Source organism: Mus musculus, chromosome 2 (assembly GCF_000001635.26).
Source record: "Mus musculus strain C57BL/6J chromosome 2, GRCm38.p6 C57BL/6J".
Lineage (NCBI taxonomy): Eukaryota > Metazoa > Chordata > Mammalia > Rodentia > Muridae > Mus > Mus musculus.
In genome coordinates, this window is record NC_000068.7 from 26,161,656 (window position 1) to 26,178,947 (window position 17,292).

Below are 17,292 nucleotides of genomic sequence, written 5' to 3' on the forward strand. Positions count from 1 at the left end.
TCCGTAACAACAGTTCCACGGGATCTGACCCCTTCTGCTCTCTGAGAAATCTGTATATAAGTTGTACTCATAAACTCACGCAGGTGCGCGCGTGCGTGCGCGCGCGCGCGCGCGCGCGCGCACACACACACACACACACACACTTTTAAAAAATCGTTAAAATCACAATAGATTTCTGGATTTGGTGATCCATATCTTTTTAATCCCAGCACTCTGAAGGAAGAGGCAGGTGGATCTCTGTGAATTCAAGGCCAGCCTGGTCTACAGAGTGTGTTCCAAGCCATTCAGGACTAAGTAGTGAAGCCTTTCTCAAAAAATAAAAATAAAAATCACAATAGACCTTTGTCTACAGTTAGAAAGAGACTTGCCACCAGAGAGTGGCCTGTGATTCTGGAAGGTGACAGTCCCCCCCCCCCCCCCAATCATGTGTCTACAAGCTGGAGGCCCAGGAAGACAACAGTGTACAAGCCATATTGAAAAGAGCCAGGAGCCTGGATGACATGAGGTATTAGTGGGCTGTGAAAAGGACAAAGCCTAGATTCTCCCCTGAAACATGCATGGATTTCGAGGCCTTCATGATCACAGAAGTAAGAACTTCAGGTGCCATAGGAGGGAATGTCCACATTAGATTCAGAGGGTGAGAGACCAGATCTCAGCTCAGACACCAGGGAGAGAGGGCTCAACTGAGCCAGAGAGCCCCTTACTCAGGGGGCTTTTGTTTTGCTCATGGCTGTGGTTGCAAACATCTGTGTAGATACTGAAAACGAATGTATTCACTTCCACTGAACGAGTGCACGACTGCTATGCTCTCTCTTATGATGCTGGAGGATCAGGTGCCCAGAGTCTTGCCTGTGGGAGGCAAGCACTCTGCCACTGAGCTCCATCTCAGCCTACAGATCCCTCCTCCTCCTCCTCCTTCCTCTTCTCTTTCTCCACCTTCTTCTTCTCTTCCTCTTCCTCCTCTTCTTCTTCCTCTTTTCCTTCTTCTTTTTCTTCAGGTTGTTTGTTTGTTTGTTTTGAGATCAGGCTGGCCTGAAGCTCACTCTGTAGAAGAGACTGGCCTTGAACTCACAGAGATTTTCTTACCTCTGTCTCCCAATTAAAGCTGTGTGCTAACACACTTGGCTCTGTAACTTATCTCTTATTTGAGGTCACCCACACTGTAAACACTTGGGTAGAGTTGCTTCTTTGATCCATTGTCAATGCCCTATCTCTGGTACACAGACCTTTATGACTCCCAGGACAAGTCACACCAAAAGGGTCAATGGCACCACTTTCAGGCGATACTCTGGAGATGGCCAGATGCATGGTACCCAGTGGCTGCTGACCAGGCCTACTCTAATGAGGGTGTTCTTCCTTACACCCCAACTTAGGACCCTCTCTGTGAGGGAGCAGGCAGATGAGAGCTTATATGGTTGATACTCTCTCGGAACTGCCTCTGGGGTCTCAGTAAGGCCTTCAGAGTGTAGCTAGACCCAAGGTGCTCCCTAGCCTCTGTGCAATGTGCCCACCCTGCCCCTGCTGCTCTCACCCCCATAGACATCTCTCAGCCATCCTAGGTGCTTGCTGGCTGCCCTTCCCCCAGTGTGAACCCTCGCTCAGGACCTGCTCTGTTTTACATGGTAATACAACTGGCTTTGTCTATTGATTTTGCTCTATTTTTCTGGTTTTAACTTAATGACTAGAAACCCTAAACAAATAAAATTTCCTTTAAAAACTCAGAGAGATCAATGAGCGAGGGCCAGAATAACAATTCTATGAGCCAGAGGAACAGTCCCCAGGGCCACCGGATGTCATTGCTTATGTCCAGATGTTCCTTGGGGGCTCTGAAAAGATCTTTGGGTGGAATGGGGGCATGCCTGCGTGCTCAGAGGCCCTGCTTACTCCCCTCATAAACTGACACCCCTACCTTCCATCTAAAAGGCCGTCCCCAGGTTGTAAAACTGGAAACATTTAGAACATATTATTCATCTGCTTCTAGGCACTCCACATGACCTCTGAGATCAGAGGGGTCAGGCCTGGCTGCAGACACTGGGGAGGGCTTAATTTTCATGGCCTTTGGGCAGGAAGAGGGGCTCTTTGGGAGAGAAAAGAGTTAACCTCTGATACTTCAAGGCACATGCTTAAGGCAAGACCCAACCCAGCAGCCTTGGGCCTGTGTGGGGTACAGATGCTAAAGTGTGGGATATATACTGAGACCCCAGCCTAGCTATCCATGGTATCCCCACTGTCCCCATTGATGGCCTGGGCACTGGGCTACAACTTGAAGCCCAGAGAACCCCTTTTGCTCACCTGGCCTGGAGGCCACTCCCACGTTGCCTGCAGGCTTCTGACAAGCCTAGTTGCCACGAAGTTTTCCACAAGGCCTAAGGTGATATCAATCCGTGATATGCAAGGGAGGCAGAGCCTTAGATGGGGACTCTGGCTTTCCTTCTTCCAATGAAAGCCCCAGGCTTGTAGCTGTGCAGCCAGGGGAACCTCAGAGACTGCTCCTCTGCCGACCTTTGACCCCAGCTGTGCAAGAGAAGAGGATGGGTAGGACTGGGAGAAGAACCAGACAACCTTGTCTTCCCTCTAGCTCCCAATCCTGCTCCAGGCCTGGGGGTGTGAGGGACTGGCTACCCCCTCTCTACTCTAAGGTCCTTAGCAGAGGGCTGGGGTGGGGAACCCCTTCGCCACTCCCTCCCAAGGCCATCCAACCTTCAAATCAAGAAAGGGCTGGCAGGAGGTTCCCACATGGGGATTCCATCCACTGCCCATTTGAGCCTCCTGGGTTTGTTTTTTTGTTTGTTTGTTTGTTTGTTTTTGTTTTTTCAAGACAGCGTTTCTCTGTGTAGCCCTGGAACTCACTTTGTCGATCAGGCTGGCCTCGAACTCAGCAATCCGCCTGCCTCTGCCTCCCGAGTGCTGGGATTAAAGGTTTTAAGAACGATCCTCACCAGCCCCAGCTGGACCTCTTACAGGACAACCAGAGTCTCAGCTGAGCGAGCCACCCAGATGTAAGTGGACAACCCCTCCAGGAAGTCCCAGTGGTAGGGGATGAGTAACTCTGCTTCTGCCCATTCTCTGGATGAGTAAGGGTAGGTGGAGGAGTTGAGATGGTGTTTATATCTTTCTCCCCACCCCCATACCCCAACCCCACTACCTCCTTCCTCTTTGACACACCTGAAGTCTCAAACTCACTATGTAGCAGAGGATAACCTCTAATCTCTGACCCTCTGGCCCTGACTTCCCTCCCCAGTGCTAGGATTACAGACCTCATCACTCTCTACAGGTTATCAAGGACCAAACCCAGCGCTTCACACATTCAAGGCACGCACTTTACCAACCCACTTCCATCTCCAACCTGGTAGGGCCACTTTTGAGAGTTCTTCCCCAGGCCTCTGTGGAGGCCTCTGGTCCTCAGCCACTGTGACCCCTGTGTCCCAGATTCCTCTCCCTTCCTGTGTTGTAGACAAACAGCAGATCAGCAGGGGCTTCAACTCTCAAAACTTTGTTTCCATGTTTTCAGCAGAGCTTAGCAGTAACAGAGGAGAGGGTGAACTCCAGCTAAGGCTCAGCTTAGGGACTGGCTCAGTGCACTGCTTACTTTTCCTTTTTTCGTTTTTTTTCCTCTTTCCTTTTCTTTTTCTTTTTCTTTTCTTTTCTTTTTTCTTTTTCTTTTCTTTCTCTCTTTCTCTCTTTCTCTCTTTCTCTCTTTCTTTCTTTCTTTCTTTCTTTCTTTCTTTCTTTCTTTTTTTTTGAGGCAGGGTTTCTCTGTGTAGCCCTGGCTGTCCTGGAACTCACTCTGTAGACCAGGCTGGCCTCGAACTCAGAAATCCTCCTGCCTCTGCCTCCCAAGTGCTGGGATTAAAGGTGTGCGCCACCACTGCCCAGCGGTTACTTTTCTATTGTGACAAAAAACACTGTGGCCAAGGCAAATTATGGAAGGAAGGATTTGTTCTGGGCTTCCATTTCCAGAGGGACAAGAGCCCATCACCATCATGGTGGGGAAGTGTGGCCGAAGGCACCAGGTATACTGAATGTCTGTGGTCTCACATCTCAAACCACAGGCAGAAAACAGACAGCAAACTAGAAATGCTGTAAGTCTTTTTTTTTCTTTTTTTTTATTAGGTATTTTCCTCATTTACATTTCCCAATGTTATCCCAAAAGTCCCCCATACCCACCCCCCCAATCCTCTACCCACCCACTCCCCCTTTTTGGCCCTGGCGTTCCCCTGTACTAGGGCATATAAAGTTTGCAAGTCCAATGGGCCTCTCTTTCCAGTGATGGCCAACTAGGCCATCTTTTGATACATATGCAGCTAGAGACAAGAGCTCCGGGGTACTGGTTAGTTCATAATGTTGTTCCACCTATAGGGTTGCAGATCCCTTTAGCTCCTTGGGTACTTTCTCTAGCTCCTCCATTGGGGGCCCTGTGATCCATCCAATAGCTGACTGTGAGCATCCACTTCTGTGTTTGCTAGGCCCGGCATAGTCTCAGCTGTAAGTCTTTATGCTTTTAAAATTAACCCAATGGCACATCTCTCCAGTAAAGCCACACCTTCCAAACCTTCCTAGACAGGCCAGAGACAGAGCACCACCGTCAAGCATTCAAATATCAGGGATAATGGAGGGCATTTATCAATCAAACTACCACACAGTTTCAGAGGGCATGAGCCCATCACTCGGGAGCCCATTGTGTCTTTGTTTGTTTGTTTGTTTGTTTAGACCAAGTTTCACTGGTTGTCTTGGAACTCACTTTGTAGATCAGGCTGACCTCAAACTCACAGAAATCGCTTGCCTCTGCCTCCTGAGTGCTAGGACCAAAGGCGCGTGCGCCACCATACCCAGCCAGGGTTCACATCTTAACAGCTAGCAAGAAGCAGAAGAGAGCAAGCTGGAAATAACTTCAGGCTTTTGAAACTGCAAAGCCTGACCCCACTGATGTACTTCCTCCAGCAAAGTCACATTGCCTAGCCCTCTACGTCTCAGAAGCAAGTGTTCACATGCCAAGTCTGATGGTGGACAGTCTCATCCAGTCTACCGCACACCACAACCGGTGACTGCAGCCAGGGGTGGTGCGGCAGCTACACTGCCCCTTGAGCAACTGTGATGTTTGTGTCCTCCCTGCACTCCCAGGGTCCTGGCTGACGATCATGCCTCACAGGCCTGTCCCCATAGCTCAGGCGCTGCCTGCTCGGGGAGGCTGCTTCCTTTCCTCTCTGATGTCATGATTTCTAGAATTAGTTGCTGAGGATTCTGGATCCCAGCATGCTTCTCCCTAGCACACTCAACAGACTCTGACACAGGTGGGCAGTGGTCTTTGGGGTGGGGGTGGGGCACTAGGCATACAGTGGGGGAAGGCAGGGGTACCATACAGAGCCTGTTGCCAGGCCCCTCTGGTGGAACCCCTTTTGCTACCACATGGGCAAGCCGTGGCCCGAGGCTGCATGTGAGCAGCTGAGGGTGTATATATAAGGCCAGATGTGCAGAGCTGAGAGAGTGTAGAGCCAGATGTGGGACAACAAGTGTGTGCAGAACTGACAGTGAGTGGCAGCCGACCATAGCTAGAGAGGTGAACAGTACTGGGCACATTCTTCCTTATTTGGACCTCAGTCTCCTCAGAAAGTGGGATGGCAGTGCCATATTCTAAGGAGTGAGTGGACTCCCTGTGTAGTCTCAGGGATGTCAGAAACCTCCAGCAGGCAAGGGCATCCTTGGATGAAATACCCTCCTGGGACATCTGTCAGTGTTTTCCCAAGGCTCCAGGGTCTGTCTCCCTCCTCTGCCCTTTGCCACTATGACCTACCAGTGTTACTCTGTGGTCACCAGGTCCCCAGGCTAGAGAAGAGATGGTACTTTAACAAGTTGGTGCTGGATTCAGGTAGGTGCTGTGTGCCCCTTTCTTCCCCACTGTGTGTGTGCTTGTGATGTTTTGGCATTCACGGGGAAGATGTACATATATAATGTGTCTTCTTGTATTTGTCTGTCTATAGTACGTTCAACTGTGTCTGTTGTGTTGTATGTACACACGAGTGCATCTATGAGCTCATGTGTGCCACTGGGGAAAAGAACCCTGAAGAGGTCCCCCTAGTTGATAGGTTCCTACTTGGGTAAATTCCCAGGGTGTGGGAGGGGAGGTGCAACCCCACTTCCCACCCTCTGCGCCCCATCCTCTGAGCAGTTGGTTTAATCTAACTCCTGCGGGGTGAGAAGCTCTCCACCTGCCAGATGTTGCCCAGGTCCAACTGTAGCCCTAGCTCATCAATTATTTAAGCAGAGGCATTCCTCTTTAAAAAGCAGCAGTGTTGCAGGTGGCTGGGAGTGGCTTTGGTTACCCGGTTGAAAGGCACCAGTGCCAGCTCAAACAGCTAAGAAGAGTTGGGAGGGGTCCAGCCTCAGGTCCTTCCATTGTCTGAGGGTCAGTGGCTCTCCACAGCTGCTCACGTTGATGACAGGCTGGGAGGAAGAGTCAGCTTGGGGGGTTCCTCAGCTGAAAGCTCCTCTCATGCCTCAATAGGAAGCCCCACTGACCCTTGAGGACTATGGAGGAAGGCTGTCCTGCCTCCCCACTCTGTTTCTGCTCAAGTGAACAGCTATTCCCTGAGAAGTTGGTTAGGGACTGTGGGTCGGTCATTCAGGTTGGCTCCTTGCTGGATATGGCCAGGCCTAGCGCATGGCAGAACAGCTTTTAACCTGCTTCTTTCAGGGATTGGGGCGGGGACTGAGCAGAGAGGCCACCCGGCAGCTTGCAGAACAGACAGGGTGAAAGCCTCTATCCTGCTCCAGCTTCCTGGGGAACCACAGGACACAGCCATGAATGGTGATTACAGTAGATGTCCCCACTAAGCCACATAGTCCACATGGTGGTGTGAGTTTCAGGCATCACAGACCAAGGACTAACCCCATCTTTAGAGTTAGATATAAGGCTGGACCTGCCTCTTTGGTGTCCAGGAGCAGAGGGTACAACCAGGGCCAGAACAGGACTGAGGACCACCCCTAGATGAACTCCTGCTTGGAACTGACCTCTGCACTCACTGGTCAGACTTGACAGCCCCAGGTGCTGCCCCAAGACCTTTTACAGATAAAGAAACTGAGGCTGGGGTCTGAGGGTGCAGTGAGCTCAATCTTGTGGCCACACTACAAACAAGTGAAAGCTGGGCCCAAGACCACCAGGCTTCTCCGGCTGCTGTTGACAAATGAGCCCCCATAATCCCCCCCCAAGTCCGTGTAAGGGACCTCCCATTCAGCTCTTCACCCGACCTGTCACCCAGTGAAGAGGGGGCAAAAGGACACGTGTCTTGTACAGCCAGTGTCAAGTGTCACGTCATCCGATCAGGCCATTCCAGCTGTCATTGCTTCGCTGGGGCTTGTCTAAGGTATCTGAATTATACAGGAGGCTCAGCCACCCAGGCGACAGATGGCAGTGCACATAGTAACCAGAACCCTGTCAGCAGGCACCTCCCCTTCTCTTGCTCCTTTCCCAGGGGGCCAAGGGTGCACATAGGGAGCCCCTCCCATCCAGGGATTCCACCGCAAGGGACAAAGAGTCTGCATAATTGGGGTCCCAGGAACGGCCCCCTGACTTGCATGTGTCCCTCTGTATGTCCCAGATGGCCGGGTGTCACAGCTCCTTGACTCCTCCCAGTCACTAGCTCTGTGCTCTGCAGAAGCAATTGCTGAGAAGACAGGAAGATGGTGTCCCAAAGGGCAGGGATCTTCCCAGATGGGCAGGGCTAGAGAGGGAAAGGCAAGCATTGAACACAGGGTGGGGTTGGGGCCTTAGGTCATAGCAGAGGGGACACAGGTCTGATGGGCGCTGTACACTTGGCTGGCCCCAGTTGGCTGGGTCACTGGCAACATCTTCCTTTTTAATGCCAAGACTTGCCCATTTCTCTGCCAGCCCAAGTGGTACAAGAGTGGTACTCCAGATACACCTGGAGTATTAAAGTCAGCTTTTCACTAGGGAAGGGTGGCCTTCACTGGACAGCTCAAAATGACAGGGGCTGGAGATGGAGCAGCAGAACAGCTTTCAGGGACCGAGCACCCTAGGCCAGGGGTTCCAGGGCTCCCCAGTACTGACCCTCATGAGATTGCCTCTCAGGTGCCTAGGGCTCTACATACCTCCAAGCCACAGGACACATGGCAGATGTCCACTGTCCCACAAGTTCCAGGTGTTGCTGTGGTTTCGTCAGGCCCTCTAGCCCAGCACTGGAGCTGCCTCCGTCAGAACAAAAGAGCCCATCAGTCCTGCCCAGGCTGAGGGTGCCAGGCCCCACCCTATATGCTACTGGTCCTTAGAGCATAGAAGGCCCAGATGTGCATCAATCTAAATAGTGATTTATTTCATAATTAAGCGTATTACATCTAGAACTTTCCAGGGCTGTCCTGCCAACGTGTGCCAGAGATGTGGGTAATTAAATACATTATGCACCGTAACCTCACTGGTTGGGAATGAGTCAGTTTAATTATGAGAGAGTCGCACATCACAATTAACATTCTCATTTTAAGTCAGAGATGAGGGCGGGCGCTTCCTGCTCCCCACCCTGGCACCAGAGAAACAGAACCACATAAGAAAAAGTCACCCGAGACCACCTTCAGGACAACAAGGAGGCCCTGAGGTGCTTCGCCTGTCCAAGGGGACTTGGCATATTACATCCAAGCACACACAGTGGTGGGGACAGCCAGAGGCTGTGGGACAGACTCTCCCCAGGAACTACAAAGGTCATCACATGGTGCCACACCTCTTGGCCTCCAGGTGCTTCTTGCTGAGGTAAGTTGTGCAGTGAAGGTGACTGTTCCACTGTGGAGATGCCTGTCCCTCTGTGGAGCTGACTGTCCCTGTGAAGATGACTGTCCCTCTGTAGTGCTGACTGTAGAAGTTAATAATAACTAATGTTTTCTGAAAAGACAAGCCCACACAATGGATGAAAATGACTTTAGTTTGGCAACCCTCCCGATCTTCCTACCACTCCAGGCTACTCTCAAAGTCCATGAGGATTCCTTTCATCTTCTGCAGGCTCTTTCCAGGAAGCCCAATCTCATGGCACCAGCACTCACGGTACCCTAGGAGCCTCTGCCCCAGCTGGGAGCCAGAGCCAGGCAGAGCAGGGTTCCAGAGTCTAGGGCATTTGGGGTTTAGGGCTTGCACAAAAGGATGAGGGGAAGTCAGGCCCTCATCAGCCCTGGCTGATCCACCTTTGCCAGGGGACCCCAGACTTCTGACACCCTCAGCCAGTCTAATTTATGGGGACCACAAACGGCAGATCTGGGAAGCCCTGGCTCTCTTGTTGAATGGCAGTTCAGAGAAGGGGGACATGAATGACAGATGTGAAACTAGACACTCACTCCTAAGGCCACAAAGAACCAGCTGAGACCTGAAGCAGGTGCCTCCAGGTCCCATCCTCCCTCTGCAGCTGCAGCCTCACCTGTGTCTTCCAGAGGTTCTCAAGGTCAGAACACATCCCAGCGGGAGGGGGGTCAGGAGCCAGAGCTGCAGCTGTCCTAAGAATGCCCAAGCGGCTGAAGGGCGCGGGCCCTTAGGGAGTGCTCCGGGCAGCCCAATAACTACCCAATTCCGTTTTAATTTTATTTCCTGGATGAAAACACCAGGATCAATCCCACTGACCGTTTAGCAAGGTGTCACCATTTGCATGCTTAAAAGATGCTGCAGTGGGGGATGGGAGGCCAGGCTCAAGTGATTGAAGCTGAGGCTCTTTTCCTCTGAGGGAGTTTAATTTCCAGGTGCAGAGGCAGTGCAGATTGCTGTGCTGGCATCCCCAAGATGGTCACGGGCAGGGGTGGGGGTGGGGAGTCCCTGGGTCAGGAGAGTCTTGGGAGAGGCGGTGCCATATGCTGTCACTTCCTCGTAGTGTCTACCCTTTGCTTTGCTGGAGTTCTCACTGATTTTTGTGTGCAGAAAGGGAAAGTGATTCACAGGAAGGTGGAGAGTAGACCATCCCCGTGTGTCCCGAATGTCTGGGATGAAAGGCTCTCTCAAACATGCCTGGAGCCCCAAGGCACTCCCTCCCTTGGGTGTTGGGGAATAAAACTGGTGGTCACTTGTGCATCCTGGTCCTGCCCTGCATCCCTGTCTTCCATATATATATGATAACGTTTTGGGTAAGGGGCTTTAGAGGCTGTGTATGGTGCCTCCCCAAACACATCTCAGAATGGGGATTATTGTCACAGGAGTGCAGTCATCAGGGCTCCGAGGGGAGGAATAGGTGAACCCATGCTCAGACCCTAGGTAACCCTGAACCTAGACATCCGCCCTTCATTAACAAGGGTGAACTGCCAGCCCGCTGTTCATTCTCTTCCAGTCCATTCTTCCACTAGCACCAAGGCTCCACTTAGGAATGAGAGTTAGCCTTAGGGTTCAGGCCCTCGTAGGGGTCAGGGCTCACTGTGATCAGGAAGGGATGGATGAGTGGAGGCAGGGGTGCGCTGAGGAAGTTAGGAAGAGTGGAATTGGAAAGAGGCCATGGGTGCTGTTCAATCCATTGACCACACTGCGGTGAGCCGAGGAAAGACTCAACCCAGGTCCTCTGCAAGAGCAGCCAGTGATCTTAGCCACCGAGTGCTTCTGGGTGGTCTTTGGCACCCACTCAGAGATGGGCCACTCACCAGGTGGCCAAGTCACTGCCCAAATATACTACTGAGAAGAGGACAGCCCAGTCCCCACATGCCTGCCACTTGGCAGCCTTAGGACTCTGAACATTTCACTTAATCCTCCTGGGTCAAAGTCTGCTTATGTGTGAAATGGGGTGGGATGGGGAGTGTGGTGCAAAAAGCTTAGTCACGGGATGTCTCCACAAAACAAAGATCCTACCTGCCATGTTCCCTCCTGCTCTTTGTGTAGGACCAGGAAGTCTCAGCTGCCCTTTGGGCCCTGACAGGCAATACCTTGTTTGGGGGCAGCTGGAGGTCCAGAGGGAGGATGGGGCCTCCATAGGGCTCACAGAGAGGGAGGGATGGTCAGTCTGGTTGTACTTGGGTTGAGAAAACTTGGTATTCGTTATTGGTACTTGAGCAGGAAGATGTCATGCCTGATGGCTGGGAAGACATGCATGGCACCTCTGGGAGGTTTTGTTCCAGTGCTCTGGGCACTGGCACCACTCTGCATGGCTCTGAGAATTCCTAGAAAGGACTTCAAGGCAGACAACAGGCCTGTCACTGCACAGAGCAGCTAATGGTGTGTGGACGAGCTTGTGAGCACAAGGCCAGCAAGGAGACAGAACCCACATAGGAGGTAGTGTAGTGGCATGGTAGTGTAGTGGCATGGGGCCTGGGGAGCCTCAGCCTCCGCGGCGTGGAAGGGCAGGCTGTGGCCTTCTGCATCTTAGAGGTGAGGGCAAGGACTGCTCTGGTAGTGAAGTTAGATATGGAAAATGGGAAGAGGCCAACAAGCCTGCAGCTACTCAGACTGTTTCATCAAACACAGAACTGTGACCCGGAAATGCTCCTGCCAGGAAGCATCCCATGATGATGTCACAAGAAAGGTCTACCTGGAGAGGGAGGCAAACACACAGCCCATTGCTGCTGACTTGTCCCTATGGTGAGATCCTTGTCAGAAACAAATTAGAGTAGGAAGGAGGGTCTGCTCCTCCACGCCCCCATGTGGGGACAGGGGAGCTAAGTCAGCTGACCTGTGGTGGTGGCAGGAACCTGAAGGGCAGTTGGCTCATATCTTGTCTTAGAGTTTCTGTCACTGTAATAAAACACTCTGACCAATTGCAATTTGAGGAGAAAAAAGGTTTATTATATCTTATGCTTAAAAAAAAAAAGTCCATCACTGAGGGATGTCAGAGCAGGACCTCAAGCAGGGCAGGAACCTGGAGGCAGAAACTGAAGAAGCAGCCATTGGGGAACACTTGCCTACTGAGCTTTCTCCCTCCCCTTCCTCCCTCCCCGCTCCTCCCCTCCCTCTCTCTTGAGACAGGTTGTCTCTTTTTAGCCCAGGCTGTCCTGGAACTCAGTCTGTAGGCTAGGGTGGTCTCAAACTCAGAGATCTGCCTGACTCTATCTCCTGAGTGCTGGGATTAAAGGTGTGTGCTACCACCACCCAGTTCAACTTCCTTCCTTAAACACCCTTAAGACCACCAGCCCAAGGATGGCACTGGCCACATAAACTACTCCCTGTCCAACAATCATCAACCAAGAAATGCCCCTACAGGCTTGCCCACAAGCCAATTTGGTGGGGTGGGGGCATTTTCTTAACTGCCGCTCCCTCTTCCCAAAGACTCTAGCCTGTGTCAAGTTGAACTACTCAGTACGCAAGTCAATGGATCAGGAAGAGGCTAAGGTAAGAAATTGGCTGCGCCTCCAGCCTCATAGACTCAACCCTATGCCCTGCATGTACCATGCTCCATCCTCCAAAGGTTCTACAATCTCTCAAAACATTACCACTGCTTGGGGACCAAGTGTTAAACACAGGAGGCTATGGGGATATCCCACAATCCAGCTATAACCGGTCCCCGGCAGCATTAAGTCCAATCAAAAGTTAGAGCCCAGGTGTCCACTGACAGGTGAATGGCTCTTAGAAAGTACCATCGGGGCCAGGTTTGGCGGCCCATGCCTGTGACATGAACTGGAAGGCGGAGGCAGGAAGATCGGCAGCTCAAGGTCATTCTGTCTCAAACAAATGGGGAAAAAAAAGTTCTATCCATGCCGTGGTCTATGACACAGCCACAAAACTGATCCACGGCATGTGAGGGTGGACCTCGGAACATGTGCAATGCAAGAGCCAGGCAAGCACACAGGTGCATGGCATGTGCTTCTGTTTATATGAAAGACCCATAGGCACTCTGGTGTGGCTTGGGTGTGGCCACAGGTAGGACAAGGCTGCGGTGACAGCTAAAGGGCAGAGGGTTTCAAAGGCAATGGAAATGTTTGTTGGTTTTTTTTTGTTTGTTTGTTTGTTTTTTTTGCTTTTGAAATTGGGTTTCCCTATGTAGCCCAGGCTAGCTTGGAACCTGTGATTCTCCTGCTTCAACCTTCTTAGTCCTGGGATAGAGACAGAGGCCAGGGTAAGGTCAGGCCAATATTCTACTCCTTAGCTGTGTGTTCTCCCCCCCCCACCCGTGTGTGTGTGTGTGTGTGTGTGTGTGTGTGTGTGTGTGTGTGTGTGCGCGTGCGTGCTTCTGTGTCTGTCTCTCTTTGCCTCTCTGTTTCTTTGTCTCTCTTTTTTCTCCCCCTCCCTGGTGTGTGTATGTCCAGATTTCCCTGTGTATAGGTGAACACGCATGTGTGGAAGGTGCCCTGAAGTTCACATTGGGTGTCTTCTTTGATCACCTTCTACTTTGTTTATTGAGACAGGGCCTCTTGTCGAACCTCAAGCTCACCAATTCTAGCTAGTCTATAGTCTGTATAGCCAGATTTCTCCAGGGGACCCACACCTCTGCCTCTCAAGATATGCTAGCATTTTAAGCAACCACCATACCTTCTTAAGCCACAGGGATTTGAACTCAGGTCCTCGTGCTTGCCCAGCAAGCACTTTATCCACTGAGCCATCTCCCCAGTCCTAAAGCTGTTTTTAAAAAGCAACAACCCAGGCCCACAGAGGATAGGCCCTCTGTCCTCTTCTGAGACAAGAGCCCCAGGGACAGATGGTGCAGCCCTCAGGATGTCCCTGTCCCTCCAAGCCTCAAGGCCCCTGGTGGGGGTGTTACCACAGCCAGTGACAACAGAAAAGGCAGATTAAAAGCACTGAAGGGACATTGTGGATCAAGGTCAATAAATCTCAGGGTGGCCACTCTGTTGAGCAATCTGTCCGGCTGCCTCTCACCAGCCCCCCTGCTCCCCATTACCTCAGGGGGAGCCACAAATCACCCTGACAGACCAATCAACAGGCCGGAGCTTTTACACACACAGCCTTGTGAGGGATGATCCACCCTCAGCAATGCAGCAGAATAAATCTCTTCTGGAACTTTCCCCTGCGTCCAGCATCCGAGCCCCAGGAGCCAGTGACCCAGCCCAGCCCAGCCCACTGGGCTGAGAGCCCTTCCCATTGCTTCCTCCCCAGGGGCTGGGCTGAGAGCCCCCACCTTTGTCTCTGCTGGACACCTCTGCTCTGGGTCTCTGATGGACTCTGATCATGATTGAGGGATGTGGGATCCCATCTGATAAAAAAAAAAAAAAGTCCGTCCTGTCCCTTGCCTGCAGTGCATCCCCTCCCCCACCAGGCACCCCAGCCCCCACAGCCATGGCCTGATAGTGTCGGGCCCTCCTGGCAGGGCTTGGTCGCCTCATCTCAGTAGGAGGAAAGAAAGCTTTATAAAATAATTCATAGGAAACTTAAAACACTCAGACACCCAGAAATTGCAAATGTGGAAATATGATGGATTGTGGGTTGAGAGAAGGCGACTTCTCCAGGCAAAATTGATCCCTTAGAAAATGTTTTTGTCTGCTATGAAAAATGGGTAATACCTCGCTGGGGCTTTGGAGCTATAATCCCGAAAATAATTTGCTTTTGATTTCCTCTTAGCCTCCACAGCTCCTTTTGCTCCTTTCCCTCCCCATGTGCACGCCAGGGGCACTCACAGTGTGTGAAGGGGAGGGGCCCCGGGGTGGTCTCACTGGGGCATCTGTGGAGGGGAGGGGCCCCGGGGTGGTCTCACTGGGGCATCTTTCCTCATCCCCTGCCCAGCTTCTAACAGAGCTGATCTGGGTGAATCTGGCTCTCTGCCTTCCAAAGCCCCTCCAGCCGACTTTAGTATTTCCCATTTCACCTGTTCCTGGGCAGTCCAGGACACCTGCCTGGGTGGTTGAGGACAGAGGTGTCTGCGTGAAATGCCTTGATCCCTGGTTGAGCTTTAGAGAAGTCTTTTCACTCCTGGCTTCCACAGGAGACTGTGGTTCCCAATGATGACATCCATACAGTGGAAACAGATGGGGTCCTGCAAGGGGTAAACTGAGGTCAGAGGGGAGGGTGTTTAGAAACAGAAGTGTGAATATAGCCTGGAACTCAAACCAGCAGGGGCAGGCAGAGCCGTAAGCCTCTGGGGCCATAGCCACTCAGCTACGGGCTCCAAGTACCAGATGGGATTTTGAAAGGACCTAGGTCTCTCTTCCTACGCCCACTGAGCCTTACCATTGATGTACAGTGGCTTCTCTTGAACCAGCAAACTACTTTTTTATGAAGGTCAACATCCAGATCTCACCAGGGACACCTCTCCTCTGGTCCTGCTATCTCATCAGGGACACCTCTCCTCCGGTCCTGCTATCTCATCAGGGACACCTCTCCTCTGGTCCTGCTATCTCACCAGGGACACCTCTCCTCTGGTCCTGCTATCTCATCAGGGACACCTCTCCTCCGGTCCCGCTATCTGCCCCTCTCTGGGCAGCTGCACTCTGAACAAAAGTCAGTCTGACTTCAACAACACACACATGGTCCCCAAATAATCCTCAGGCAACGGGGTCAGAGCTGTGAACCCAGAGCCTTAAGGTCCCCGTGGTGGCTTTGTCTCTGTAGCAGACTTTCTGTGGATGTGAAGGTGAGATCCTGGGGGCAGGCTGTGAGAGCCCAAGCTCCTTGGAGGAAATGGAGGGAATTAAACTCCTGCTCAGATCTGTCTCCTGAGAGTCACTGTCTCTATTCACTGGCATTGGTATTAAGGGGACAGTTTGCTTCATTTGTCATAGACAGAATGGTTCCAAGGGAAGAAAAGGCCTGAGGAGCTGGCCTGGCTTTACGGCCTGACTACTGCTCGTTCCTGTCCACAAGGTCCTCACACCCCAGCAGACATGATATAAGAAGTCCTGCTATTGGTCAGTCCCAGGTGGAGGCTAATCTCACTAGCAAGGGTGTGTGTGTGTGTGTGTGTGTGTGTGTGTGTGTGTGTGAGAGAGAGAGAGAGAGAGAGAGAGAGAGAAACAGAAGCCATAGGGCTCAGCCTGTTTCTCCTTTTGTTTTTATTATCAGGAAACAGAACCATACCCTGCATTGCCTTTTCTGAGGTGCTCTTCAGGTCACCTGTGTGAGTGGCCACACCTCCCCAGCAGCTGGGTGAGTTGAATAACAAAGCACACCCTGGAAAAGCCTCCAGAAACAAAATGACTGTGCCTTCCAAATTTCACAAGTGTGTTTAGACTGGGATGCCGGCAAAGCTTGGCATGGATTGATTGCCTGACTTAAAGTTACCCGGATTCTTTCTCGGAACAGCTTCATGGTTGGAGACTGCGCCCCAGCCATGGACCTGGGCAGAGGGTCCTGACCTTCCTCCTACTCTATCCCAAGGGTTGAAGACTTGCTGGCCTTCCACTGGGAAGAAAACAAAACAAAACAAAACAATCACACACACACACACACACACACACACACACCAGCTGTGAATGACTCAGGTTGACTTCTGGTGAAATTTGCCTTGACGTCCTCATCTAAGCCACTTTCACGCATGGGCGGTAAAGATGCAGCCACTTCTCAGACCTCTCTATATCCCTTAGGCCTTCTTGATGGTGGACAAGGAGAGCCTGAGCAAAGACTACATAGCACATGTCCACTGCACATGCCTCTTTCCCAAACGACTGATGAATTCAATAACCATGCCAGGCCATAGCTCACCTTGTCACGGAGCTCAGTGACTGTCCTGCAGCAGTGTGGGAAACTTAGAGAAATGCTCTCGAAAAGACTGACTCAGGGCCTCCAGGAGACCATTGCCTGGAGTTATTCAACAGAAGGCAGTGGAGGCAGCTGAGAAGTGCAGCCACCACTGTGAAAGGGAGGGGTGTTAAAGAGCTCAAATCTCCAGATGTGGAGGGAAGCAGCTGTTGAAGGCCTTTTGTGTCCTTCTCTGGCAGGCGAATGCAGACCAGGGCAACAGTGAGCAGGATATCTCAAACTCAAGTCTTTGTCCTGGATGTGCTGCACTTACTCATTGCTGCTGCCTCGCCCCAAGGCAGAGAGGCCTTGTCCCACCACCCCTGGGGAGGCCTTTGGGTTTGGTGCTGCAGGGCTTGGCTGACCAGCAAGTCAGAACCACAAGGCCCGAGGCTTGGGACAATCTGCCTACTTATTTCTACATGGACAGGTCAACAGCCTCACCCTGGAAGACCACTTCATATAAATTACAGAAAAGGCTTGAACACGGTATCTCAAACTTACAATCTCATGCCTAGAGAGGCATGGACAGAGATATGGTGAGTTTAAAGGGTAGCCTGGGCTACATAGAAAGTTCAAAGCCACACAGAGCAGAATGATGAGGCTGGGGCTGCAAGAAGCGTGTCTGAGTCAAGAGTGACTAGTTACTTTTGGGTCCAGGGGTTTTTGGGGCAGGGAACACGCCAGGAAAAGTGGTGTGCAGCCCAGCCAAG

General features: G+C 51.7%; 1 long non-coding RNA gene across 1 annotated transcript; it reads right to left on the reverse strand.

Annotated features, from left to right (window-relative positions):
- Positions 1-13,285: 13,285 nt before the first annotated feature.
- On the reverse strand, positions 13,286-16,822 carry Gm35745. The gene is made up of 3 exons (XR_374165.3): positions 16,544-16,822; positions 14,712-14,879; positions 13,286-14,102 (listed from the first exon to the last, which is right to left on the reverse strand). It is a non-coding gene; the product is annotated as a predicted gene, 35745 (long non-coding RNA).
- Between the last annotated feature and the right edge of the window lie 470 nt (positions 16,823-17,292).